The sequence below is a fragment of the Mustelus asterias genome, chromosome 17 (assembly GCF_964213995.1).
Source record: "Mustelus asterias chromosome 17, sMusAst1.hap1.1, whole genome shotgun sequence".
Taxonomy (NCBI): domain Eukaryota; kingdom Metazoa; phylum Chordata; class Chondrichthyes; order Carcharhiniformes; family Triakidae; genus Mustelus; species Mustelus asterias.
Genome location: NC_135817.1, coordinates 16,300,915 through 16,328,536, shown reverse-complemented (window position 1 = coordinate 16,328,536; position 27,622 = coordinate 16,300,915).

Here is a 27,622-nt window from a genome sequence, read left to right as displayed (position 1 = left end):
TTCTTAACTCCCTACCTAACTTCCTATATTCTCTTTTCATGACCCCTTCCCCTTTCCTGCCTATGTCAGTGGTACCAGTATGCACCACGACCTCTGGCTCCTCTCCCTCCCACTTCAGGATTTCTTGGATACGGTCAGAAACATCCCTGATCCCGGCACCAGGGAGGCAAACCACCAAACCACCCTGTTATAGGAAAGACGTTGATGAGCTGGAAAGAGTGCAAAGAATGTTAGAATCCCTACAATGCAGAAGGAGGCAATTTGGCCCATCGAGTCCACAGTGACCACAATCCCCTCCCAGGCCCTATTCCCGTAACCCCACATATTTACTCTGCTAATCCCATGACACCAGGGTTAATTTAGCATGGCCAATCAACCTAACCCACATATCTTTGGACTGTGGGACAAAACCGGAGTAAATCCATGCAGACATGGGGAGAATGTGCAAACTCCACACAGACAGTGAGTGACCTGAGGCCGGAATAGAACCCGGGTCCCTCGCACTGTGAGGCACCAGCGCTAACCACTGTGCCACCATCCCACCCAACCATGGTACCAGGACTAGTGAGCCTGAGTTATAGGGAGCGGTTGGCCAAGCTAGGGCTTCATTCTTTGGAATCTAGGCGAATGAGGGGTGACCTTATTGAGGTGTATAAAATCATGAGGGGCAGAGATAGGATGAACTCACACAGTTTTTTTACCAGCAAAGGGGAATTGAAAACTAGAGGGCAGAGGTTTAAGTTGAGAGGGGAATGATTTAAAAGGGATCTGAGGGGCAACTTCTTCACGCAGAGGGTAGTGCGTATGTGGATTGAGCTGCTAAAGAAAGTGGTTGAGGCAGGTTCAATTGTAACATTTAAAAAGCATTTGGCTAAGTACATGGATTTAAAAGGATTAGAAGGATATGGGCCAAATGCAGGCAATTGGGATTAGCTAGGAGCCATGGTCGGCTTGGATGGGTTGGGCCGAAGGGCCTGTTTCCATGCTGTATTGCTTTTTGACTCTAACTTTCTGTGATTCACGCACGAGGACAACCAGATCCCTCTGCACTGAAGAATTTTGAAATTTCTCTTCATTTAGATAATAATTTGCTTTTTTATTCCTCAGATCAAAATGAATAACCTCGCATTTATCCATGTTAAATTCCATCTGCCATATTTTGACCCACGCACCGAACCTTTCAATATCCATTTGTAAATTTCTTATTTCCTCATTGCAACTTGCTTTCCCAGTTATTTTGGTGTCATCTGCAAATGTGGCTATCGTACCTTCAATCCCTGTATCCAAGTCGTAAATAGTTGGGACCTGGGGACTGAACCCTGTGGCATCCCACTAGTTATGTATTGTGAACCAGTAACAGACCCATTTATCCCCACTCTCTGTTTTTTGTTGGTTAGCTAATCCTCTATCCAAGCTAATATATTACTCCAAATCCTGTGGGATCTTACCTTGTGTATTAACCTTTTGTGTGGCACATTATCAAATGCCTTCTGGAAGTCCAGAGACACTACATATACTGGAACCCATTATCCACTTTGCTTGTTATATCTTCAAAGAGCTCCAGCAAATTAGTTAAACATGGTTTACCCTTCATCAACCATGCTGGCTCTGCTGGATTGCATTTTGACTTTGTAAATGCCCTGATACTACTTCAGTAATAGTGAAATCCATTATTGAGGATGTAGTATTGGGACATTTGGAAAGTCAGGATAGCTGAAATGTGACAAACGCAAAATACTGCAAATGTTGGAATCTGAAACAGAAACAGAAAAATGCTGGAAAATCTCAGCAGGTCTGACAGCATTTGTGGAAAGAGAATAGAGCCAACGTTTCGAGTCTAGATGACCCTTCGTCAGAGCTCTGCTCGGCTCTAAAATCAGTGCAACTCAGAGCAAGGAAACCTCTGTATTGAAACTTGTTTTTTATAATAAATCAACTGTACCAATTGTTTCAGCGCACAAGCCCCTCAGATCCAATCGCACGGTAACTCTATTTCTTTCTCCACAGATACTGCCAGAGCTACTGGGCATTTCCAACATTTTCACTTTTTATTATAAAGGAGTGAGTCAGGTCCAATCTCACGATCATTACTGCGAGCTTTGGAACTGATACAATGCGTTTCTGTGTGAAAAGAATGGACTGACTGACAACACATCAAATCTTCCACTGAAGACAGAGGAGCAATTTGCAAGCTCCAAGCTCTTATCCTACACAGCACAGTGGCCTAATGGATAAGGCACTGTCCTCCGGAGCCAGGGATTGTGGGTTTAAGTCTCATGTGGAGTGAGATATACTTTGCGCTTGAAATGAACATGAAAATAATTTCTATATTATGTGGCCAGCAGCAACTCCTCTCAGAAAATCAGTGTCTCTCAAATCAAGCAATTGAAGTCGCTGTTAGTCTGTGCTGATTTAAAAATGAGCTCGCCAGCTAAATCCTGCCATCCAGCTGTTAGTCCTTTGCTCTGTGGTTTTGACGGTGAAAATATGATGAGAGTTTCTAACTCTCCCACACTTTCAGACCCCAGATCCCTCTGGGTGGAAGTAAATTCTCCTCAGCTCCCCTCTCATCCTTTAATCAAATAGTTCAAATCTATATCCACGGGTATTTAACTTCTTTGCTCAGGAAAACAGGCCCTTCCTATTCACTGCAGTTAGGCTCCTTACAATTTTATCACATCAGTTAAATCTCTTGGTTCTTGCCATATGAATAAAGTCCATGATACTGTATGCTTTATTACATGCTCTCGCCACCTCTCCTGTCACCTTCAATTATCTATGTATGTATACACCCAGGTCCCTCTGCTCCTGCACCCCTTTAAGAATTGTACTCCTTATTTTATATTGTCTCTCTGTTGTGGGAAAAGTACCACTGGGTCAGGCTTGAAGGTTTCAAGAATACAGTTTTATTTTAATGAAGCTTCGAGGAGAAAAGGCACTAACAAGCAGCAAACCTTCTCTCAATGAGACAATAGGAGCAGTCCATCTTTATACCCTTTACACAATAGATGGACCGGACATCTAGCCATTATCACATAGTTGAAATCAAGTAGGTGATCAATCGTTAACACATCATTATAGACAAATACAGACAGATACAGACATGAACATTGATGTGCGATTAATTCACTCGGGAGGCTGGATCGTACCCGGGAATAAAGGCTTTTATTCGCAACAAGAATAGAGCATACTGCTTAACAATACAATCCCAGACTAAGGGCCACTAGGAATTAGCAGTGACCTTTATACTCCTATAAGAAGGCGGAGCCAAATGGAGTGTACCACAGAACAATGTTAACAGGTGGAACACCCCAACCCTAACCCCAACAGTAACAAGAGTAACATATGTACAAGTACCCATAGTGGTAACCATCTATGGTTCACCACATTCACTCCTCCTTTAAAAACAAAGGCCGGTGGGGTAAAAAGACAATACGAACTGTCCATATGTTCACAAGTTCAGTCGTATCGGAGGTCCGCACCGTCTCTGCGACCTCCGCAGCACTGGCTCCAGTGCCGGTTCTGGTGACCGTGGAGTCCCTCTCTCCGAGGTGGTGTCCAGTGTCTCCTCCAGTTCCTCACGCACCTGTGGACCTCGAGGTGGCGACAGTCTCCTGGACTCAGGCAATCTGTACATGGGAGTAAGAGGATTAAGTGGAGGTCCCGATGCTGCCCACGCCGTGTCAGGAGGGGAGAGAATGGGCAAAGGAATCCTAACCAGGGGTGCGGGAGTGACGGGGGTTTCCAGGTCCCCTGCAGGCGCCAGATCTCGGATAGAGACCGTGTCCTCTCGCCCGCCAGGATATGCCACATAGGCATACTGAGGGTTGGCGTGGAGGAGATGGAACTGTTCAACCAAAGGGTCGGACTTGCGGGCCCTAACATGCCGCCGCAGGAGGACAGGTCCTGAGTACGTCAACCAAGACGGCAGTGAGGTCCCAGAGGAAGACTTCCTCGGGAAGGTAAACATCCGCTCATGTGGGGTAGCATTGGTTGCCGTACACAGGAGGGACCGGATTGAATGGAGCGCATCAGAAAGTACCTCTTGCCAACGGGAGACTGGAAGACCCCTGGACCTCAACGCCAGTAAAACAGCCTTCCAGACTGTAGCATTTTCTCTCTCGACCTGCCCGTTACCCCTGGGGTTGTAACTCGTAGTCCTTCTTGAGGCAATTCCTTTAGAGAGCAGGTATTGCCTCAAGTTGTCACTCATAAACGACGAACCCCTATCACTGTGGATATAACTGGGGTAGCCGAACAGGGTAAAAAGACTCCGCAGGGCTTTGATGACTGTGGCAGAGGACATGTCAGAACAGGGGATGGCAAAAGGGAATCGGGAGTACTCGTCAACCACGTTGAGGAAATACACATTCCGATCTGTCGAAGGAAGGAGGCCCTTGAAATCGACACTCAGTCGTTCAAAAGGGTGAGTGGCCTTAATGAGGTGTGCCCTGTCAGGCCGGTAGAAGTGTGGCTTGCACTCTGCACATACCTGGCAGCTTCGAGTTATCGACCTGACATCTTCTATGGAGTAGGGCAGATTCTGGGCCTTTACAAAATGGAAGAGCCGAGTGATCCCCGGATGGCAGAGATCATTGTGGAGGGCCTGTAGCCGGTCCTCCTGCACACTGGCACATGTTCCACGCAACAGGGCATCAGAGGGCTCATTGAGCTTCCCCGGACGGTACATGATATCATAGTTGTAGGTGGAGAGTTCGATTCTCCACCTCAAGATTTTATCATTCTTAATTTTTCCCCTTAACGTGTTGTTGAACAAGAAGGCCACGGACTGCTGGTCTGTGAGCAGGGTAAATCGTTTGCCAGCCAAATAATGGCGCCAATGCCGCACGGCCTCCACAATGGCCTGAGCCTCTTTTTCCACAGAGGAGTGCCGAATTTCAGGGCCTTGGAGGGTGCGAGAGAAAAAGGTGACGGGCCTGCCTGCTTGGTTAAGTGTGGCGGCCAGGGCGAAATCAGATGCATCACTCTCCACCTGAAAGGGGATGGACTCATCGACAGCGTGCATCGTGGCTTTCGCGATGTCGGCTTTTATCCCTTCAAAGGCTAGGCGAGCCTCTGCTGTCAGGGGAAAAGAGGTAGATTTTATGAGCGGACGGGCTTTGTCCGCGTAATTGGGAACCCACTTTGCGTAGTACGAGAAGAAGCCTAAGCATCTTCTCAGTGCTTTGATGCTAGTGGGTAGGGGAAGTTCAAGGAGGGGACGCATACGGTCTGGATCGGGGCCGATGACCCCGTTTTCCACCATGTATCCAAAGATTGCTAGGCGGTGCTTGTTAAATACGCACTTCTCCCTGTTATATGTCAGGTTCAGGCGAGACGCAGTGCGTAAAAACTTCTGGAGGTTGGCGTCGTGGTCCTGCTGGTCATGGCTGTAGATAGTGACGTTGTCCAGGTACGGGAAGGTAGCCCGTAGCCCGTTTTGGTCCACCATTCGGTCCATCTCACACTGGAAGACCGAGACCCCATTAGTGACGCCGAAAGGGACTCTTAAGAAGTGGTAGAGACAGCCATCCGCCTCAAAGGCCGTGTATTTTCGGTCCTCTGGGCGAATGGGGAGCTGGTGGGAGGCTGACTTCAAGTCGATGGTGGAGAACACCCAGTTCTGCGCAATCTGGTTGACCATGTCAGATATGCACGGGAGAGGGTACGCGTCCAGCTGCGTGTACTTATTAATGGTCTGACTATAGTCTATGACCATCCGGGGCTTGTCTCCAGTCTTGACCACCACGACTTGTGCTCTCCATGGGCTAGTGCTAGGTTGAATGACCCCTTCCCTGAGGAGCCGCTGAACCTCAGATCGAATAAAGATCCGATCCTCAGCGCTGTAACGCCTGCTCTTAGACGCGATGGGCTTGCAGCCTGGCACGAGATTTTCAAATAAGGAAGGCGGGGTAATTTTGAGTGTCGAGAGACTGCATTTGGAGCACGCTGGGCAATTTGCTGTGCTCCCACTGAAAGTGGAGGGAGTGGCCCATCGTACTGCAGGGTCACACTCTTCAGGTGGACCATAAAGTCTAGCCCCAGGAGTACTGGAGCGCAAAGGTGCGGTAACACGAGGAGCCTGAAGTTCTTGTAAACTGTGCCCCGCACCGTTAAGGTTACCATACAGCTCCCAAGAACAATAACAGATCGGGACCTCGACGCCATAGAGATTGTCTGCCTGACAGTTTGCACGCGGAGAGCGCACCGTTTCACTGTATCCGGATGGATAAAACTCTCCATGCTCCCGCTGTCAAACAAGCAATGTGTCAGGCGCCCGTTTACCTCTATGTCCATCATGGACTTGTCGAGTCTGTGAGGCTTGGCCTGGTCCAGGATGATTGACGCCACTGTTGGATCCCGAGTGTAACTGCAGGCAGCTGAGATAGTCGACGACGAGGACCCCTGCTGGTCTTCTGTGGCCGGTGTCGACCAAAACGGCTGCGCCCACGAATCGCACATGGTCAATGGTGTTGAAAGCAGTGGCACCCACAGGTCGCACGTGGCTTGCGTCGTCGTCATCAGAAATGGCGGCGCCCGTGAATCGCACGTGGTTGAAGACATCGAAGAGGCCGGAGATGAGGAGATGGATCCTGGGGAGTCACACGCAGCACTGCTAGGCTTGGAAGGGGTCTTTGCTCGGCACACTTTTGCATAGTGCCCTTTCTTCCCACAGGCGGAGCAAAACACCGTCCTGGCCGGACATCTCTGACGAGGGTGCTTCGCCAATCCGCAGAAATAGCACCGTGGGCCTCCTGGAGCTGCCGCAGCCGTCAGGTCTGAAGTTGAGAGCATTATCGCGCAGTTCCGAGGAGCCGCCGGGTACAGTTGAGGCGGTGGCTGTACTTGCCACGATGTTCCCACGTGGTCGGTGGGGTAGGTTTCAAGACTTCTGGAGGCCGTTTCCATCGCATCAGCCAATTCTACCATCTTAGCCAGGTCCAAGTTACCCTGCTCTAGCAGCCGCAGGCGAATATAGGATGAGCCGATTCCCGCCACGAACGCATCTCGGATTAGATTGTTGGTGTACTGAGTAGCCGACACCTCCTTGCAATTGCAGGCTCTGGCTAGCTGTTGAAGTTCGCGCAGGTACTGTCCCGTCGTTTCACCGGGCTGCCGCCGTCGAGTGGCTAATAGGTGACGAGCATGAATTTCATTTGGCGGTTTATGGTACAGCTTCTTGAGTAATTCGATGGCCTCTTTGTAATGTTGGGAATCACGGATTGTTGCATACACAGTGTCGCTCACCCTTACGTGGAGGACCCGCAATCTGTCGGCGTCAGTCTGGACTGCTGTCGAGGCGTCGATGTAATCCTGGAAAAACTTCAACCAATGGTCGAAAGTGTTCGACGCTCCTGCGGCACACGGATCCAAGGTTAGCCGATCGGGTTTCAGCATCTGCTCCTTTTTTTTTCTCCGAACAAAATTTCGGTATTTTGTTGCGAATAAAATTGATGCGCGATTAATTCACTCGGGAGGCTAGGTCGTACCCGGGAATAAAGGCTTTTATTCGCAACAAGAATAGAGCATACTGCTTAACAATACTATCCCAGACTAAGGGCCACTAGGAAGTAGCAGTGACCTTTATACTCCTATAAGAAGGCGGAGCCAAACGGAGTGTGCAACAGAACAATGTTAACAGGTGGAACACCCCAACCCTAACCCCAACAGTAACAAGAGTAACATATGTACAAGTACCCATAGTGGTAACCATCTATGGTTCACCACAAACATGTTAACATCGCATTGTCTTATGAATGGATGCATTTCCTACGTCAGTGGCTATCAATGGCTTTTAGTTTTGGCCTATTCATATAGTAATTTACAGTAATTGGTTTTCCTGCAGTTATGTATTCCCGATCCCACCTGTAGCTAATCTCATTATCTACCCCTGTTGTCCTTATCCTTAAGCCCTGGCTGGCTTCCTGTAGGATTTGATTCCTGCATGTTTAACTTTGAATAGCTGTCTGTCCTTTGTGTTTTAATCTCAGGTGGCTGTCTGTACTGAAAGTCAGTGCCCGTTTAATGCCTCTTTCCCAGGTGACTGTTTGTGTGCCAGGCAACCATCTTATGTGTACCCATCTGTATATTTTTCCCACTTCAGTCCCTACCTTTGGTCGGATTATGAATTTCACTAATCCTTAGACCAACAATTTTTATATGTATAATTCTTTGTTCTTCTTCTTTCCTTCTTCTTTTCTTCTGATGTCTTTGGGGCTCTTCATCAGGGTTTCTTCTTCGATGTATATACTGGCTCCTGGCACAATTCTAGTCACCATCACCTTGCAACAGACTTTTAGGCATCCAACAATGAGACAACAGATAATTACAATTGAAACGAGTATGACCAATCCATGTAATAAGTAAGATTCCCAGGATTCCCCCACTAAGCATTCCAGCCAGTTACTTCCTTTCTTGGGTCCCTGTCTGAAGCTATCAAATTGTTCTCTGATGCTATTGATGACCTGTGTAATGTTATCGGACTCGTCTGTGACATGGGTTATGCATTTATTGCCTATAATTGTACACACTCCCCCTCATTGTGCTCACTGGTAGTCCACTGCGTATCATGTCTGTTGTTCAGCCATTTCTTGGTTAACAGCCTCCAGTGCTTTTGAAGTGCTGTTTCCCAGGACTGTTAGTCCACAAACAATATGATTCCTATTCTTTGCACTAATCACTCCTGCTCCCCCCCCCCGCCCCCACCTCCCCCCCCCCCTTCCCAGTCAGCGCAGAATTCTTTGCAGATAGCCCGAGTTACTATTCTCCTCCGAATATGCCCCTTCTGAGGGCATGGAACAGTCAGTGGTCCGATTGTTCCTACTGCAAAACGGTTTGGGAGGTTTGGTGTTTCTGTCATGTCAGTACCATTGAAGAGGAACACATATCCCTTCTTAGCCCGGTAACATTTAGTGTCTTGATTATGAATTTGTTCATATTGCCAATTGTCCGGTTTACTTGACTCCCCGTTTGATCCCACCACCTGGTAAGTATCAAATGGGTATGTCCATTTGTCTGAGCTTACGTGAGTTCCATTGCATTGTCCACAAATAAGCTGTCTTCCCGCGGTTATATTCAGACATTTCTGTTCATCACAAGTGCAAGTAAACTGTCCCTTATTAACCCGACAATGTTGACGGACACACTGCGTCTGTACGCAGGAATTGTTCTTAGGGACCAAGGCATAGGCACATCCCCATCCCTGCCCTGTAAAACAAAGCGAATAGCTTGCAGTATCTGAACAAGCTTTTCCTCCCACCTGTTGGAACCCCCTGCACACAGGATCTGTGGGGTTTACAAGTCCCACACATCTCCCCTGTATACCTCTTTTATATTTGCCAATTTGTCCTTTACAGGGTGTATCTGATGTATCTAAAGTATATAAGTCATGAGGGGTCCACCCAGGGGTGGCTACAAATAGGGCTTCAACCGATTGTGCTAATGGGTGTGGTGAACCATAGATGGTTACCACTATGGGTACTGAACCATAGATGGTTTTCACCATGGGTACTTGTACATATGTTACTCTTGCTACTGTTGGGGTTAGGGTTGGTGTGTTCCACCTGTTGGTATTGTTCTGTGGTACACTCCGGTTGGCTCCGCCTACCTATAGGAGTATAAAGGTCACTGCACTGCCTAGTGACCCTTTAGTCTGGGATTGTATTGTTAAGCAGTATGCTCCAGTCTTGTTACTAATAAAAGCCTTTATTTCCCGGGTACGATCCAGCCTCCCGAGTGAATTAATCGCGCATCAATGGGTAACATACAGTTCAATTCCCGTGTAAATGTATGTGAGCTTTGTAAAACAAGTTATCCTCCAATCCAGTTAAATTTACAGTCACGACAACGCAAAGTAGTACAGTTACATACGCGATTACATACATATTCACAACGATCAAATATCAAACATAGAACATAGAACATAGAAAGCCACAGCACAAACAGGCCCTTCGGCCCACAAGTTGCGCTGATCATATCCCTACCTCTAGGCCTATCTATAGCCCTCAATCCCATTAAATCCCATGTACTCATCCAGAAGTCTCTTAAAAGACCCCAACGAGTTTGCCTCCACCACCACCGACGTCAGCCGATTCCACTCACCCACCACCCTCTGAGTGAAAAACTTACCCCTGACATCTCCTCTGTACCTACCCCCCAGCACCTTAAACCTGTGTCCTCTCGTAGCAACCATTTCAGCCCTTGGAAATAGCCTCTGAGAGTCTACCCTATCCAGACCTCTCAACATTTTGTAAACCTCTATCAGGTCACCTCTCTCCTTCGTCTCTCCAGGGAGAAGAGACCAAGCTCCCTCAACCTATCCTCATAAGGCATGCCCCCCAATCCAGGCAACATCCTTGTAAATCTCCTCTGCACCCTTTCAATGGCTTCAACATCTTTCCTGTAATGAGGTGACCAGAACTGCGCGCAGTACTCCAAGTGGGGTCTAACCAGGGTCCTATAAAGCTGCAGCATTATCTCCCGACTCCTAAACTCAATCCCTCGATTAATGAAGGCTAGTACGCCGTACGCCTTCTTGACCGCATCCTCCACCTGCGAGGCCGATTTAAGAGTCCTATGGACCCGGACCCCAAGGTCCTTCTGATCCTCTACACTGCTAAGAATGGTACCCTTCATATTATACTGCTGCTTCATCCCATTGGATCTGCCAAAATGGATCACTACACAATTATCCGGGTTGAAGTCCATCTGCCACTTCTCCGCCCAGTCTTGCATTCTATCTATGTCTCGCTGCAACTTCTGACATCCCTCCAAACTATCCACAACACCACCTACCTTGGTGTCGTCAGCAAACTTACCAACCCATCCCTCCACTTCCTCATCCAGGTCGTTTATGAAAATGACAAACAGCAAGGGTCCCAGAACAGATCCCTGGGGCATTCCACTGGTCACTGACCTCCATGTAGAGAAAGACCCCTCCACAGCCACTCTCTGCCTTCTGCAGGCAAGCCAGTTCTGGATCCACAAGGCAACAGCCCCTTGGATCCCATGCCCTCTCACTTTCTCAAGAAGTCTTGCATGGGGGACCTTATCGAACGCCTTGCTGAAGTCCATATAGACCACATCCACCGCTCTTCCTTCGTCAATGTGTTTGGTCACATTTTCAAAGAACTCAACCAGGCTCGTAAGGCACGACCTGCCCTTGACAAAGCCGTGCTGACTACTTTTGATCATACTAAACTTCTCTAGATGATCATAAATCCTGTCTCTCAGGATCCTCTCCATCAACTTACCAACCACTGAGGTTAGACTCACCGGTCGGTAATTTCCCGGGCTGTCCCTGTTCCCTTTCTTGAATATAGGGACCACATCTGCAATCCTCCAATCCTCCGGAACCTCTCCCGTCTCCATCGACGATGCAAAGATCATCGCCAAAGGCTCCGCAATCTCCTCCCTCGCCTCCCACAGTAACCTGGGGTACATCCCATCCGGTCCCGGCGACTTACCAACCTTGATGCCATTCAATAGTTCCAACACATCCTCTTTCTTTATGTCCACATGCTCGATCCTTTCTGTCCACCGCAAACCAGCAGTACAACCACCCAGATCCCTTTCCACCGTGAATACCGAGGTAAAGTATTCATTAAGCAGCTCCGCCATTTCTAACGGTTCCGCACAAACTTTTCCCCCTTCACCTTTTAAGGGTCCTATGCCTTCACATCTCATCCTTTTACTCTTGACATATTTGTAGAAAGCCTTGGGATTCTCCTAACACTATAATTCATATAATCTTTACAAGTTATATTATCTATTAACCCGCACGCGCCAGTCGTTCTTGCTTGCAGTCTTTGCCTATGTTGAGGAAAACATTTTCGTTAGTTCATCAATTTAATTACTTATTTGTCCCCTTGTATATTTTTAGCTGTGTCCAATGTTTCCAGACCTCTTTCCCTCTTATGTCTATACAGGCACAGGTATCTCCACTAATTATAACTTCATATGGCCCATTCCATTTTGGTGCAAACCCTGGTTTGTCAGGTAATGTTTTTACTAGGACGCGACTTCCGCTGTTGGGGCGTCAGGGAGCATTTCAAGCTCTCTCTCTGCGTCTTTTATTTCCTGATTTTCCTTTAGCAATTTGCGTATCCCTCTTAGTGGGTGCTTAGTTCCAGAACATATCTCCTGATTTTATCTTTTAGTGGACCTACATCGGTCCCATCTGTTATGATGCTTGCATCGCCCGTCCTGTCATTAGCTCATAAGGGGTTAATCCGGCTGTCCGGTTTGTGGTAGCCCCTAATCTCATTAGTATAGTGGGCAATACCTCTGTCCACATTTTCCCCGATGTTTGTATGGCTTTACCTAATGCATTTTTTAGTGTTCTATTCATGCGTTCCACCATTCCAGAACTCTGTGGGTGGTAAGGGATGTGAAATTTTTGTTTGTTTTATCCCCATTAATTGGCATACTGTTTTTCGGTGAAGTGCGTCCCTTGGTCCGAATCGATTTATAAGAACATAAGAACATAAGAATCAGGAGCAGGAGTAGGCCATCTAGCCCCTCGAGCCTGCCCCGCCATTCAATAAGATCATGGCTGATCTGAAGTGGATCAGTTCCACTTACCCGCCTGATCCCTATAACCCCTAATTCCCTTGCCGATCAGGAATCCATCTATCCGTGATTTAAACATATTCAACGAGGTAGCCTCCACCACTTCAGTGGGCAGAGAATTCCAGAGATTCACCACCCTCTGAGAGAAGAAGTTCCTCCTTAACTCTGTCCTAAACTGACCCCCCTTTATTTTGAGGCTGTGCCCTCTAGTTCTAGTTTCCTTTCTAAGTGGAAAGAATCTCACCATCTCTACCCTATCCAGCCTATTTGTAGGGGTACACCCCATCTAGGGATTACCTCTTCTGCCAATCTCCTAGCCACCATGGTAGCAATACAATTTGTAGTAGGGAACGCTTCTACCCACCTGGTGAACTGGTCTATAATAACCAGACAATAAGTTTTGCCATGGGATTGTGGTAGTGGCCCTGTGAAATCTATTTGCAGATGTTCCCAGGGTCCCTTTGGTCTTGGCTGTTGTCCCATTTTAATTTTTATGGGTCTACCAGGGTTGTATTGTGCGCATGTCACGCATCGGTGACAGTGTCGGGCTCTATCTCTTCCCATTCCTTTCCACCACCATTCCTTTCCTATACTAGTTATCATGGCCTCTCTACCCACATGTGAGTGTCCATGGTGTAGTTGCAATAGGGTGTTTTGTATGCACTCTGGTGCTATTACCTTATCTTCCCATCTCCAAATGTTATCAGTCCCTTTGACTGCTCCCTGTACTTTCCATTTCTCCTTTTCCTCCCTTGGGGTATCCTCATGTAAGTCCCGAATATCTATTTCGTCTCCTGTCTGTTCTGTTGCTGCTATTGGCAGCTTGCCAATTGTCTCCTGTCCTAAGGCTAACTGTGCCGCCCTGTCTGCGGCTTGGTTCCCTTTGAAATTTAACCAGTCTGGGTTATCTCTTCCTGGCTCTTTCTGGTGCGCTTTAATTTTGATTACTGCGGTTTCTCTAGGTTTCTCGCTAGCTCTCAACAATGCCTCAATTCTTTGCTGGTGCTTAATAGGGGCCCCTCCTGTGGTTATGAACCCTCTTCTTCCCCATGCTGACATGTATGACTCCGAATGCATAGCGACTGTCTGTATAGATGTTTACCGTTTTACCTTCAGATAACTCTAGCGCCTGTGTGAGTGCCACTAGTTCTGCCACTTGTCCGGATAGACCTCCGTCAATCCTTTCTGGCCTTACAGTCTCTAATTTGTCATTCCCTGCTTCCCACCCTGTTCGGGGTGATCCTTCCACATATTTGCGTGACCCATCCACAAAAAGGGTCTCCTCAGCTGTTACTAAGGGCATATCCTTTATCCTACCCTCTTCTTTGTCCCTATCTATATCCTCACAATTGTGTAGCTCTCCTTCGTCTAAAATCCCTTCTGCCGGGTTATTCCCTGTATCCCTTATTATTATCACAGACTTGCTTGGAGGTAGGAGGACAGCTTCCCACTTAGCCCTTCTCATGTTTGAGACTGACCTTAGTTTTCCCGTGTTCAACATTTCCACCAAGGTGTGTTTGGTGTGAAGGATTATATTCCCGGCCATGATTACTGGCTCGCTCACCTTTACAGCCCAGGCGGCGCAATCCAAGGCGGCTATGCACCTTGGCAGTCCGATGACTACCGGCCCTTCTGCTGTGGAATAATACCCTATGGGTCTCTTTCTGTCAGTAAGAAGTTTAACAACACCAGGTTAAAGTCCAACAGGTTTATTTGGTAGCAAAAGCCACACAAGCTTTCGGAGCTGCAAGCCCCTTCTTCAAGTGTTATCAGGCACTCACCTGAAGAAGGGGCTTGCAGCTCCGAAAGCTTGTGTGGCTTTTGCTACCAAATAAACCTGTTGGACTTTAACCTGGTGTTGTTAAACTTCTTACTGTGTTTACCCCAGTCCAATGCCGGCATCTCCACATCATCTCTTTCTGTCGCCATGGTCTTGTGTTACCACAGCGAAATAGAACCCTCCCTCAGTACTACAATGGATATGGAAGTCCTTATTAGAATCGGGTAATCCTAGTCTAGGGGCTGATATCAGTTCTGTTTTTAGTTTAGTGTAAGCCTCTTCCTGCTCGGGTCCCCATTTTGGTTAAAAAGGTTAAGGCTCATGGGATACAAGGAGAAGTGGCTAGATGGGTGGAGAACTGGCTTGGCCATAGGAGACAGAGGGTAGCGGTCGAAGGGTCTTTTTCCGGCTGGAGGTCTGTGACCAGTGGTGTTCTGCAGGGCTCTGTACTGGGACCTCTGCTATTTGTGGTATATATAAATGATTTGGAAGAAGGTGTAACTGGTGTAATCAGCAAGTTTGCGGATGACACGAAGATGGCTGGACTTGCGGATAGCGATGAGCATTGTCGGGCAATACAGCAGGATATAGATAGGCTGGAAAATTGGGCGGAGAGGTGGCAGATGGAATTTAATTGAGATAAATGCGAAGTGATGCATTTTGGAAGAAATAATGTAGGGAGGAGTTATACAATAAATGGCAGAGTCATCAAGAGTATAGAAACACAGAGGGACCTAGGTGTGCAAGTCCACAAATCCTTGAAGGTGGCAACACAGGTGGAGAAGGTGGTGAAGAAGGTATATGGTATGCTTGCCTTTATAGGACGGGATATAGGGTATAAAAGCTGGAGTCTGATGATGCAGCTGTATAGAACGCTGTTTAGGCCACATTTGGAGTACTGCGTCCAGTTCTGGTCGCCGCACTGCCAGAAGGACGTGGAGGCGTTAGAGAGAGTGCAGAGAAGGTTTACCAGGATGTTGCCTGGTATGGAGGGTCTTAGCTATGAGGAGAGATTGGGTAAACTGGGGTTGTTCTCCCTGGAAAGACGGAGAATGAGGGGAGATCTAATAGAGGTGTACAAGATTATGAAGGGGATAGATAGGGTGAACGGTGGGAAGCTTTTTCCCAGATCAGAAGTGACGATCATGAGGGGTCACGGGCTCAAGGTGAGAGGGGCGAAGTATAACTCAGATATTAGAGGGATGTGTTTTACACAGAGGGTGGTGGGGGCCTGGAATGCACTGCCAAGTAAGGGTGGTGGAGGCAGACACGCTGACATCGTTTAAGACTTACCTGGATAGTCACATGAGCAGCCTGGGAATGGAGGGATACAAACGATTGGTCTAGTTGGACCAAGGAGCAGCACAGGCTTGGAGGGCCGGAGGGCCTGTTTCCTGTGCTGTACTGTTCTTTGTTCTTTGTTCTACAAGATCTAAAGCTGGTTTTCCCCCTTTGACTAGTCTTTGTATGGGTTCTGCTAATTTTGCGAACTCTGGGATGAAACTCCGGCTATAGTTGAATAGTCCTAGCACCTTTCTGACCCCTCTTAAGGTGACGGGTCACAGCATTTGTTGTATTGCCTTCTTTCGGTCCGTTGGCATTTCTTTAAGTCCTTGGGATATAAGGTGTCCTAGGTATAGGACCTGTGTTTTCCCGATTTGTGCCTTTTTGGGGCTCACCTTTAACCCTGCGGCTTTTAATTCATTCAGTACTAAATATAAGGCTTCTTGATGTCCTGACTTGGACTCTGAAGCTATCAGGATATCGTCTACATATTGTAGGATCGCACTACCCTCTGGCAGTTCTACCCTGTTCAGGATGTCACTCATTGCTCGATGGAATATAGCGGGGCTGTTGTGGAATCCCTGTGGTAAACGAGTCCAAGTGTACTGCTTGTCTCCCACTGTAAAGGCGAATTTGTCTTGGGATTCAGGATCCAATGGTAAGGACCAGAATCCATTGGCTATATCCAATACTGTGAATATTTTATGCTCCTGTGACAGTCCATTCAGGATTGTCGAAGGGCTTGCTACAATGGGGTGCAATTTGGACGTGACTTTATTGAGTCCGGTGTAATCTATCATGAGCCTATAGCTTCCGTCAGGCTTGCTCACTGGCCATATTGGGGAGTTAGTGGTGCTTGTGGTTTCTCTCAGAATCCCCCTCTCCGCTAACCCTTTAACTATCTCCACTACAGCTTTCTCTGCCTCTGGTTTGATTGGGTATTGTCGGTGTGGCTTATGCTCCGCTCCTGGTACCTTTATTGGATCCGTTTTAGTCAAACCGGAATCTAACTTCGTTTTAGCCCATACTCCGGGGACGGAAGCACAGATGGCTCCGAACCCTCCTGTTTCTAATTCCCAATTTCTGGTGATGACTGTGGCCACCCTAATAGTTTCGAGGTGACTTGTAAGTTTCCCTATTCTCATTTTCCGACCGTCCTGTCTTGGCCAGATTAATTCTCCCTTTCCACAGTCTATCAGAATCTCATATTCTTTCATCAGATCATTTCCCATTATTGTACCCTCGGAGTACCAGGAGAAGAGAAATCCCAGGCAAGAACAAGGCTAGAAAGAGTAGCAGCTTACAGTAATGGGAATAAAACCTCATTGGTATATACAGATTATTTATCTGTACTAACGTGGTCTCGCTCAGGTAGGCGGGTGTTTTGTTCCCTCCTATCCCGGTCAGGTAAATCATTTTATTTGTGGTGGGTAAGGGTTGGTCAGTGACAGATATGGATGCTCCTGTGTCCACTAGCATCTCACATTGCCTGCCCCCTACTAGTGCTGACACGTAAATCCTTCCCTCCTTCTCACCCTTGTGAATGGGGGCTGCAGACCGTCAATCTTGCTGACCCCGGAGGTCCTGTGGTTCCTCCGGTTCTGCTGTGGTCATGGATCGGGTCAGGGGTTTCCCATGCTTATTCCAACACACTGCTTCTGTGTGTCCATATTTATTACCGTGGCTGCAATGTTTCCCACTGTTCCCAAATCTGCTCCCTTTCCGTGGAGTCCCGCAATCCCTCGCAAAGTGTCCTTGCCGGCCACAATCAGTTTAGACTTTGTTCCATTCCCATTACTGTAAGCTGCTACTCTTTCTAGCTTTGTTCTTGCCTGGGATTTCTCTTCTCCCGGTGCTCTGCTAGCCCACTCTACCAATTCATCGTAATCTTGGGTGAGCGCTGGAGAGTCCATCCTTAAAAGCCTGGATGAACACTCAATCCCCTCGACCTGGGTTCCCTTGTCCTGAGCACTCTTGATATACCTGGAACAACCATTCCCCGTATTCAGAAGCTCCTTTCCCTTTTAACTGTTTTGTTGTGGTAATTCTGCTCCAGTTAGTGGGAGCATTCCCTAATACCCTCTGAATCTCTGCTCTAAACTGGGTGAAGGGTGCCTGTTGGGCATCTATCTCCAATGTTAGGGCGACTGCATGTGTCCACTGTCCTCCATTATAATCCTGTGCTGGAGGAGCAGCGGGTCCACCTGCTCCCTGCTTCCACTTATCCGCGGGACAGGCTGCCCTGACCAGCTGGTGTACGTCTCTCAGGTGTAATTGGTGTCCTACCCAGATTGTGTCTAGTTCTTCCCAGAATTTAGTGTTTGCACTTCTCGGTTGTAATTTACCCAGGGAAGCCATTATCTGTTGTCTCTCACCTGGGGTGAAGGGTTGATAAGTTGCCTTTGGTCGCACATTTGTTCCCCCTTGGGTTACTGGTGCTAAGTTGTGCTCTAGCACTTCTCACTCCTCTGAAGGAGCGGTTGGTTCCTGCTGTGTGGACTCATAAGGAGGTAGTGGAACAGTTTCCCCTCTCCATTGCTTTTCTTCTAAAACCTGGTTTTGCTTTTCCAGTTCCCTCATTCGGGATTCTAATTTTCTAATCCTTTCTTTATCTTCTCTCCACTTCTTAGTAGAGGCGACTACTTGCTCAATTAGACCAGCTAACTGATGTGTTAACATTACTCCTATCTTCTTTGTCTTGTTTCTCTCTTCTTTATCTATCCACTCTCTCTGCTGCTCTAAGGTCTGAGAAGTATCCCAGCCATCTTTTTGCATTCTCTTTATTAACTCTTTCCTGTCTGTCATGTAAATTTCAATGAGGGATCCTGCAGGTCCCCTTTGAACTTCATTATCTGCCATTTCGCAGAATTCACTAACCCCGGCCACGATTACTCTCGAGTAAAGTGTGCTCTCTACCGTAGGGACTTCACTACCCCCGGCCACTATTACTACTCTAGCACCATGTTTCACTACTGTTACAGGGTTTCAAGTTATACTCTCGGCTTCCACTATTACCACCTCGGCAAGGTGCTTCTCCACCGGAGTCCGGTTTAGGTCAGAGTTGATCAAGCTCCTTTTCCGCCCCGCTTTTCACAACATTGACAGTACAGTTCCCAACTTTTCAAACTTTCATGCAATCAGATGGCAACTCTGCGTTTGTTCGCCACTACAGAGTTTGATGTTAACCGACCTCTGCCACTTGTGCTTCACAATCCTAAGTGTCTCTTTACCCACTTCAATCTCCTGGCCTTCGCATGGGAGGTTTCTCCTCTTAACAGCCGGTCTAAGGCAGGGTTTTGAGACAGTCCTCTTGTCGGTCAGCACAAGCAACAGTTACTTATCACTATCAGCAGTTAGTACTTATCACTATATCATATACAACAATACTTATTACTACAAATACCCCTTAAGTTTAACCCCTTGCAAACTGTATTCTTGACCTTGTCTGACTCTCACAGATTCAGTGATCTCTACCCCGGCTCCGATCGTGGCCAATCGATCTCACCAGTAATAGGATCCTAGCCGACTACGCCAATTGTTGTGGGAAATGTACCACTGGGTCAGGCTTGAAGGTTTCAAGAATACAGCTTTATTTTAACGAAGCTTCGTGGAGAAAAGGCACTAACAAGCAGAAAACCTTCTCTCAATGAGACAATAGGAGCAGTCCATCTTTATACCCTTTACACAATAGGTGGACCGGACATGTAGCCATTATCACATTGTTGTAATCAAGTAGGTGATCGATTGTTAACACATCGTTATAGACAAATACAGACAGATACAGACATGAGCATGTTAACATCGCATTGTCTTATGAATGGATACATTTCCTACATCAGTGGCTATCAATGGTTTTTAGTTTTGGCCTATTCATATAGTAATTGGTTTTCCTGCAGTTATGTATTCCCGATCCCACCTGTAGCTAATCTCATTATCTACCCCTGTTGTCCTTATCCTTAAGCTCTGGCTGGCTTCCTGTAGGATTTGATTCCTGCATGTTTAACTTTGAATAGCTGTCTGTCCTTTGTGTTTTAATCTCAGGTGGCTGTCTGTACTGAAAGTCAGGGCCCGTTTAATGTCTCTTTCCCAGGTGACTGTTTGTGTGCCAGGCAACCATCTTATGTGTACCCATCTGTATATTTGTCCCACTTCATCTCCATGTTCTTCCTGCCTCACACTTTTTCTCATCTGCTATCTATCTGCCCATTCCACAAAATTGTCTATGTCCTTTTGAAGTTCAATCAGAGATTCAGAATCTCAAAAGGATATCAGGGGAAGGAGCAGGTAGCATCTTCCAAGTTGTTGAACACAGCTTGTTGAGTCCAGAGGGTTGTAAAGTGCCCAATCAGAAGATGAGATGCTGTTCATTCAGTTTTCGTTGGGCTTCTTTGCTCTTGCCCCTATTAATAGAGCCCATGTTACTGTAAGCTTTATTCACTGCTCTCCCTGCCTCTCCTGTTACCATCAATATTTTATGTTGTCTCGCCATGTTCTCCCTACCAAAATGCAACACCTCACACTTCTTCTCATCTGCTGCCTATCTGCCCACTCCACCACATTGTCTCTGTCCTTTTGAAGTTCACAGTAAGAGTTTTAACAACACCAGGTTAAAGTCCAACAGGTTTATTTGGTAGCAAATACCATTAGCTTTCGGAGCGCTGCTCCTTCATCAGATGAAGTGGAAATCTGCTCTCAAACAGGGCACCAAGACACAAAATCAAGTTACAGAATACTGATTAGAATGCAAATCCCTACAGCCAACCAGATCTTAAAGATGCAGACAATGTGGGTGGAGGGAGCATTAAACACAGGTTAAAGAGATGTGTATTCTCTCCAGACAGGACAGCCCGCAAGTCCAGGAGGCAAGCTGTGGGGGTTACTGATAATGTGACATAAATCCAACATCCCGGTTTAGGCCATCCTCATGTGTGCGGAAGTTCAATCAGAGAGTCAGGAGTTCAAAAGAATATCAGAGGAAGGAGCAGGTAGCATCTTCCAGTTTCGAGGAAGTGTGTGTATGCATTTCATCCCGGAATCTATTTACAATCTATATTAATGTCTGAGATACAGGGATAGAAGGTTCTATGGCCAAATTTGCAGATGACACAAAAATAGGCGGGACAGTAAGTTGCAATGACGAAATAAAAACCTTACGAATGGACATAGAAAGGTTTGGAGAGTGGGCCAAAATGTGGCAGATGGAGTTTAATGTGGATAAGTATAAGGTCATGCATTTTGGTCGGAAAAGTGGGAAGGCAACTTATTATCTAAATGGGGAGAGACTTCAGGATGCTCCGGTGCAGAGGGATCTGGGTGTCCTCGTTCATGATTCACAGAAAACTAGCATGCAGGTACAGCAGATAATAAAGAAAGCGAATGGAATGCTGGCATGTATAGCTAAAAGGATAGAATATAAAGGTAAGGAAGTATTGTTGCAACAATGCAAGGCATTCGTGAAGCCGTACCTGGAGTATTGCGCACAATTTTGGTCCCCTTATTTGAGGAACAATGTAATGGCATTGGAGGCAGTTCAGAGGAGGTTCATTAGTTTGATTCCAGAGACGAGGGGTTTGTCGTATGAAGAGAGTTTGAACAGTTTAGGCCTATACTCTCTGGAATTTGAGGGGAGATCAAATTGAGGTTTACAAGTTAACAAAAGGTATGGATAAAGTAGACGTGGAGTGGGTGCTTCCTCTTGTGGGGCATTCTAGGACGAGATGTTGTAGTCTTAGGATAAGGGGTAGCAAATTTAAAATAGAGCTGAGGAGAAGAAACTGCTTCTCCCAAAGGGTTGTGAATCTGTGGAATTCGCTACCCCAAAGTGCGGTGGATGCTGGGACAGGGAGTAAATTTAAGGAGGTATTGGACAGATTTTTAATTGGTAATGGGTTAAAGGCTTATTGGGGAGAAGGCAGGAAAATGGGGATGAGGAGCATATCAGGTGTGATCGAATGACAGAGCGGACGAGATGGGCAAATGACCTAATTCTGCTCTTATATCTTATGAATCTGAGAACATGAATCATTTGTGTGTTGTAATTGTGTGTCGACATCTCAAGTTAGCAAGTGTGCCTGAGGTGTTGGGTGAACTGAAGAGAGGAATTAAAGGAACAGCTTTTGTCTGGAAAGTGTAGGTGACATTACTGCTTGAATGTGGGGATGAGACACAGTTTAGTAGAAACATTGTATTGAATTGTGTCAATGAAAAACAAGAGGCAGAAAATGCAACTGCCCAGAAACAGCCAGGATCAGTTGATCAGTTGGCAGGAAATGCACTTGCCAGTGTTGGACACAGAAGTGGGTAAATGCAGGTTTGTTCAAGAAAATCAATGTGGATTTCTTCAGTGGAATTCCTTGTTTGAGGTTTTGAAAAGGTGCAGGGAGCATTGAGGAGAGTTGGTGTGGTGAACGTGGATTTGAAAAAGACATTTGAAAAATTTCCTCAGAGCAGATTTGGAAACAAAGCTGGAGCTGAAACTTACCTGGTTGATCCTGCCAGCCCCAGATGCTTGTCTCAAAGATTTAGCGAGAGCTGAACTTCAAATAGAAATCGATTGATGTCAGTGAGGTGTGGCGGTGTTAACACATTTTCACAGTATCTCAAAGGGAAAGAACTGCTGCTGTTTGACAGGCAGAAAAAAGAGAGGAACTTCCGTACAAAGCTGGTAAAGTTTTTTGTATCAACAACGAAGCAGGATGATTGAGACTGGTTAAATAGAGATTTAAAGATTCAAGGAATTAAGAAAGCCACAAGGAGAGGAGGTATTTAGTGACAATAAAAAGTATTAATCAAATATATCATATTTGTAGGTGTCTGTCATTCAGGTAGAGTAATTGAGAATGTGTTGATTGCTCTTGTGGCATCAAATCTGACATGGGTGGCATGGTGACACAGTGGTTAGCACTGCTGCTTCACAGTGTGAGGGATGTGGGTTCGGGGTTCCTGGCTTGGGTCACTGTCTGTGTGCAGTTTGATGTGGAGATGCAGTTAGATGTGGAACTCCAAGCATTCTCCAAGGCGGCCTTCACGACACATGACAACGCAGAGTCGCTGAGCAGAGACTGATAGCCAAGTTCCACACACATGAGGACGGCCTAAACCAGGATCTTGGGTTCATGTCACACTATCTGTAACCCCCATGACTTGCCTGGGCTTGCAAAATATCACTAACTGTCCTGGCTGGAGACAATACACATCTCTTTAACCTGTGCTTAACCCTCTCTCCAATCACATTGTCTGTACCTTTAAGATTTGATTACCTGTAAAAACTCGCATTCCAACCATTATTTTGTAAATTGAGTTTGTGTCTTTATATGCCCTGTTTGTGAACAGAACTCCCACTCACCTGATAAAGGGGCAGCGTTCCGAAAGCTAGTGGCTTTTGCTACCAAATAAACCTGTTGGACTTTAACCTGGTGTTGTTAAACCTCTTACTGTGTGGGCAGTTTGCACATTCTCCCTTTGTCTTTGTGGGTTTCCTCCCATAGTCCAAAGATGCGCTAGTTAGGTGCATTGGCTATGCTAAATTTTCCCTCAGTGTACCTGAACAGGTGCTGGAGTGTGGCGACTCAGGGATTTTCACTGTAACTTCATTGCAGTGTGAATGTAAAACTACTTGTGACTAATAAATAAACTTTACTTTTAATACTTTTTGTTTTGACAACCATCATCTTTAATTTTCATTGCTGAAATACCCAGAGATCAATTAGCTTCAGTCAGGGAGCTGCCTTCTAAAATCAGCGCAACTTAGAGCAAGGAAACCTCTGTAGGGACTTGTCTTTTATAATAAATCAACCACTTCAATTGTTTTTGCACACGAGTCCTTCAGATCCAATCACAAGTTAACTCTATTCCTTTCTCCACAGATGCTGCCAGAGCTACTGAGCATTTCCAACATTTTCACTTATTATTATAAAGGAATAAGTCAGTTCCAATCACACGGTCATTACTGCGAGCTTTGGAATTGATACTATGAGGTTTTGTGTGCAAACAATGGGCTGACTCATAAACACATCAAATCTTCCACTGGAGAAAAAGGAGCAAATTGCATGCTCCAGGTTTTTATCATATACAGCCCCAGTGGCATTATGGATAAGGCACTGGCCTCCGGAGCCAGGGATTCTGGGTTTTAGTTTCATGTGGGAGTGAGATATCCCTCATGCTTGAAATGAACATGAAAATAATTTCTATATTGCGTGGTCAGCAGCAACTCCTCTCAGAGGAACAGTATTTAGCCAATTGAAGTCACTGTTAGTCTGTGCTGATTTTAAAACAAGCTCTCCAGCTGAATTGCAGCATCCAGCTCTCAGTCACTGCTCTGTGGTTTTGACAGTGAAAATGTGATCAGAGTTTCTAACTCTCCCACACTTTCAGACCCCAGATCCCTCTGGGTGGAAGTAAATTCTCCTCATCTCCGCTCTCATCCTTTAGTCAAATAGTTGAAATCTATATCCACTGGTATTTAACTTCACTGCTTAGGGAAGCAGGTCCTTCCTATTCACTCCGGTTAGGCTCCTCACATTTTTAATTAATTAAAATCAATTAAATTCCAGCAGGAACATCTTGAGCTTTGTCCTGTGCCTACAGTCCCTAAATAAATGTCCATAGTCACGTCAGTTCCACAGAAAACATCCCAAGATTATCGAATCTCTGATCATGGTTAAAGTTCTCCTTTCCTGACAGCATCCTTTCAAACTTCACTTTATGTATCCACTGCCACCAGCTTTTTACCAATTTGAAAATACCCAGATCAACCCGGACAGATGCAAGAATGCCAAATTTCAAAGGGATTAACAATTGATGAAAAGAGAGCTGATCGGATTGCAACTTGGCTCTGATTAGTCAAGGTATTCCCATGGAGAATGCACCAAGGAATCACTTTAAATCTGTGCTCTCCCGTTCTTGATCCTTTTACGAGCGGGAATAGTTTGTCCCTATCTACTCTATCCAGCTACCTCCTGATTTTGAACAACTCCATCAAATCTGCTCTCAGACTTCTCTTCAAGTAAAATAGTCTCAACTTAGCTAACCTACCCTCAAAACTGAAGTTTCTCGTCCCTGGAACCATTCTTGGAAAGCTCTTCTGCACTCTCTTCAATGTGTACACATCCTTCCTATAGTGTGGTGGCCAGAACTGTACACAGTACTCCAGCTGAAGTCTGAATAATGTTGTGTCTAAGTTGCTCCTTTCTCTTGCCCTTATTAATCAAGCCCTTGATACTGTAAGTTCTATTCACTGCTTTCTGCACCTCTCCTGTCTCCTTCAATGATCTATGCATGTATACACTCAGGTCCATCTGCTCCTCCACTTCTTTAAGAATCTTACTCCTTATTTTCTATTATCTCTCCATGTTCTTCCTACCAAAATGCAACACCTCACAATTCTTCTCATCTGCCGCCGAGCTGCCCAATCCACCAAATTGTCTCTGTCCTTTTGCAGTTCAGTCAGTCAGGAGCAGAAAAGGATATCAGGAGAGGGAACAGGTAGCATCTTCCAGGGAGGAAGAGCGTGTATCTATTTCGTTGCTGACTGAATGTGGGATATTAGACGCAGTTTAGTAGAAACATTGTATTTGATTGTGCCAATGAAAAACAAGGGGCAGAAATTGTATCTGCCCAGAACAGCTAGAATTGGTTGATGAGTTGGAAGGAAATGTATTTGTTACAGAGGTGTTAAATGTTGCCCCACCCCAGAAGGAACTTGAACCCACAATCCCTGACTTAGGAGGCCAGTGCCTTATCCATTAGACCACTAGGGTTGTATGAGTGCAGGTGCTGCAGCTTGTAAATTAGCCCTTTGGCCTTAGAACCTTAGGGTCATTGTGGGACAAAAGGTCACTTCCTGTCTTTATTCACTGCCACATTTGAAGGCATTTTGTGAGCCAGCTCTTTCTTTCCATTCACAGCGATATTCTATCAATTCCAAAGCTCCCATCAATCATGTAACACAATGTGATGATTGCCTCCCACTCCAAGATGGCGCCGGAGCGAGGCGGCTTCTTGCAAGCTATACCCAGCATACCTTCTAATTCTATCTCTTACTCTCGTTCTATGCTTCTGAAAACTTGTTCTAACTCATTTCATTTAGTTGATCTTTCTCTATACCCTGGCTATGAGTGTAACACTGCACTCTCTTCTTTCTTTCCCTATGAATGGCATGCTTTGTCTGTATAGCACGCACAAAACACTACTTTTCACTGTATACTAATACACGTGACAATAATCAATCAAATCAAATTCGAATCTTGTCCTGGTCCAGATGAACCTTCTGAATCGTTTATTTTCCGTGGGCTGTCAGTAGGAAAGTTTCCAGCGATTATAATTCGGTACAAAATGAACAGTCACTTGGGTAAATGCAACTTTGTTCAGGAAAATCAACATGGATTTGTTCAGTGGAATTCCTGTTTAAATAACTTGGTTGTGGTTTTGAAAAGGTGCAGGGAGTGTTGAGGAGAGTTGCTGTGGTGCACATGGATTTGTAAAAGACATTTGAAAAAGTTCCTCAGAGCAGATTTGGGAACAAGGCTGGAGCTGAAACTTACCTGGTGGATCCTGCCAGTACCAAATGCTAGTCTCAAAGATTTAGCGAGGGCTGAATTTCAAATAGAAATAGATTGATGTCAGTGAGGTGTGGTAGTGGTAACACTTTTTTCACAGTATCACACAATCATTACCGGAACCTTTGAATTTGATACAATGAGGTTCTGTATGAAAAGAATGGGCTGACTCAACAACACATCAAATGGGGCGGCACGGTAGCACAGTGGTTAGCACTGCTGCTTCACAGCTCCAGGGATCTGGATTCGATTCCCGGCTTAGGTCACTGTCTGTGTGGAGTTTGCACATTCTCCTCGTGTCTGCGTGGGTTTCCTCCGGGTGCTCCGGTTTCCTCCCACAGTCCAAAGATGTGCGGGTTAGGTTGATTGGCCATGTTAAAATTGCCCCTTAGTGTTCTGAGGTTGGTTAGAGGGATTAGTGGGTAAAATATGTAGGGATGGGGTTAGAGCCTGGGTGGGATTGTGGTCGGTGCAGACTCGATGGGCCGAATGGCCTCTTTCTGTACTGTAGGGTTTCTATGGTTTCTATCTTCCACTGATCACCTGGAGACGAAGGAGCAGATTGGAAGCTCCAGATTTGCCCCTTGTACAGCCCCAGTGGCCTAATGAATAAGACACTGGCTTCTGGAGCCAGGAATTGTGGGTTCAAGTCCCATCTGGGGTGATGGATTCTTTGGGCTTGACGCAAAACTAAAAGTAGTTTAAATCTATATCCACTGGTGTTTAATTGTTCTACTCAGGGAAACCAACCGTTTATTCACTGCGGTTAGGCTACTTACAATTTTAAGATATCAATTAAACCTCCTTGTGATGGATCCTTTGTTGCCTTCTTATTGATAAGGACTGAAGAATTCCTAAGGCTTCTTCAGTTTGCTCTGCTTAATTGTGTACAGTCAGCCTTTTTATAGGGCATTTACAATTTCCAGTAAACATAATTGCTTCTAGTCACACACACCAGTAAATTATTTCCACCTGATACAAAGAGGTAACCTGAGACAATAGCTGCTTAATCACATCTCTTCAGTAATGTCATTATCTTTAGTGGTGGACGGATGGAACGTCCGTTCAAACAATGGTCACTTAATCATATCTTAAGTATAGTTTTGGTGCTGTTAGCAAGGATATTCAGCTGTGTTCTGTTGATAGATATAGCAAAACATCTACCTTTTGTCTGCGCTATCTATTTCATGTAAATGCAAAGACAGGCAGTCTACAGTGAGGGTGCTGATAATTTTCCTGGCCCCATGGATGACCCCCTGCTGAGCTCAGTTCTCCTCTCCCACACTTGTTCTTGCCTTATGTACAAAGTCCATGATACTGTGTGCTTTATTAACTGCACTCTCCACCTCTCCTGTCACCTTCAATGATCTATGCATCTCTACACCCAAGACCCCATGTTCCTGCACTCTTTCAGAATTGTACTCCTTATTTT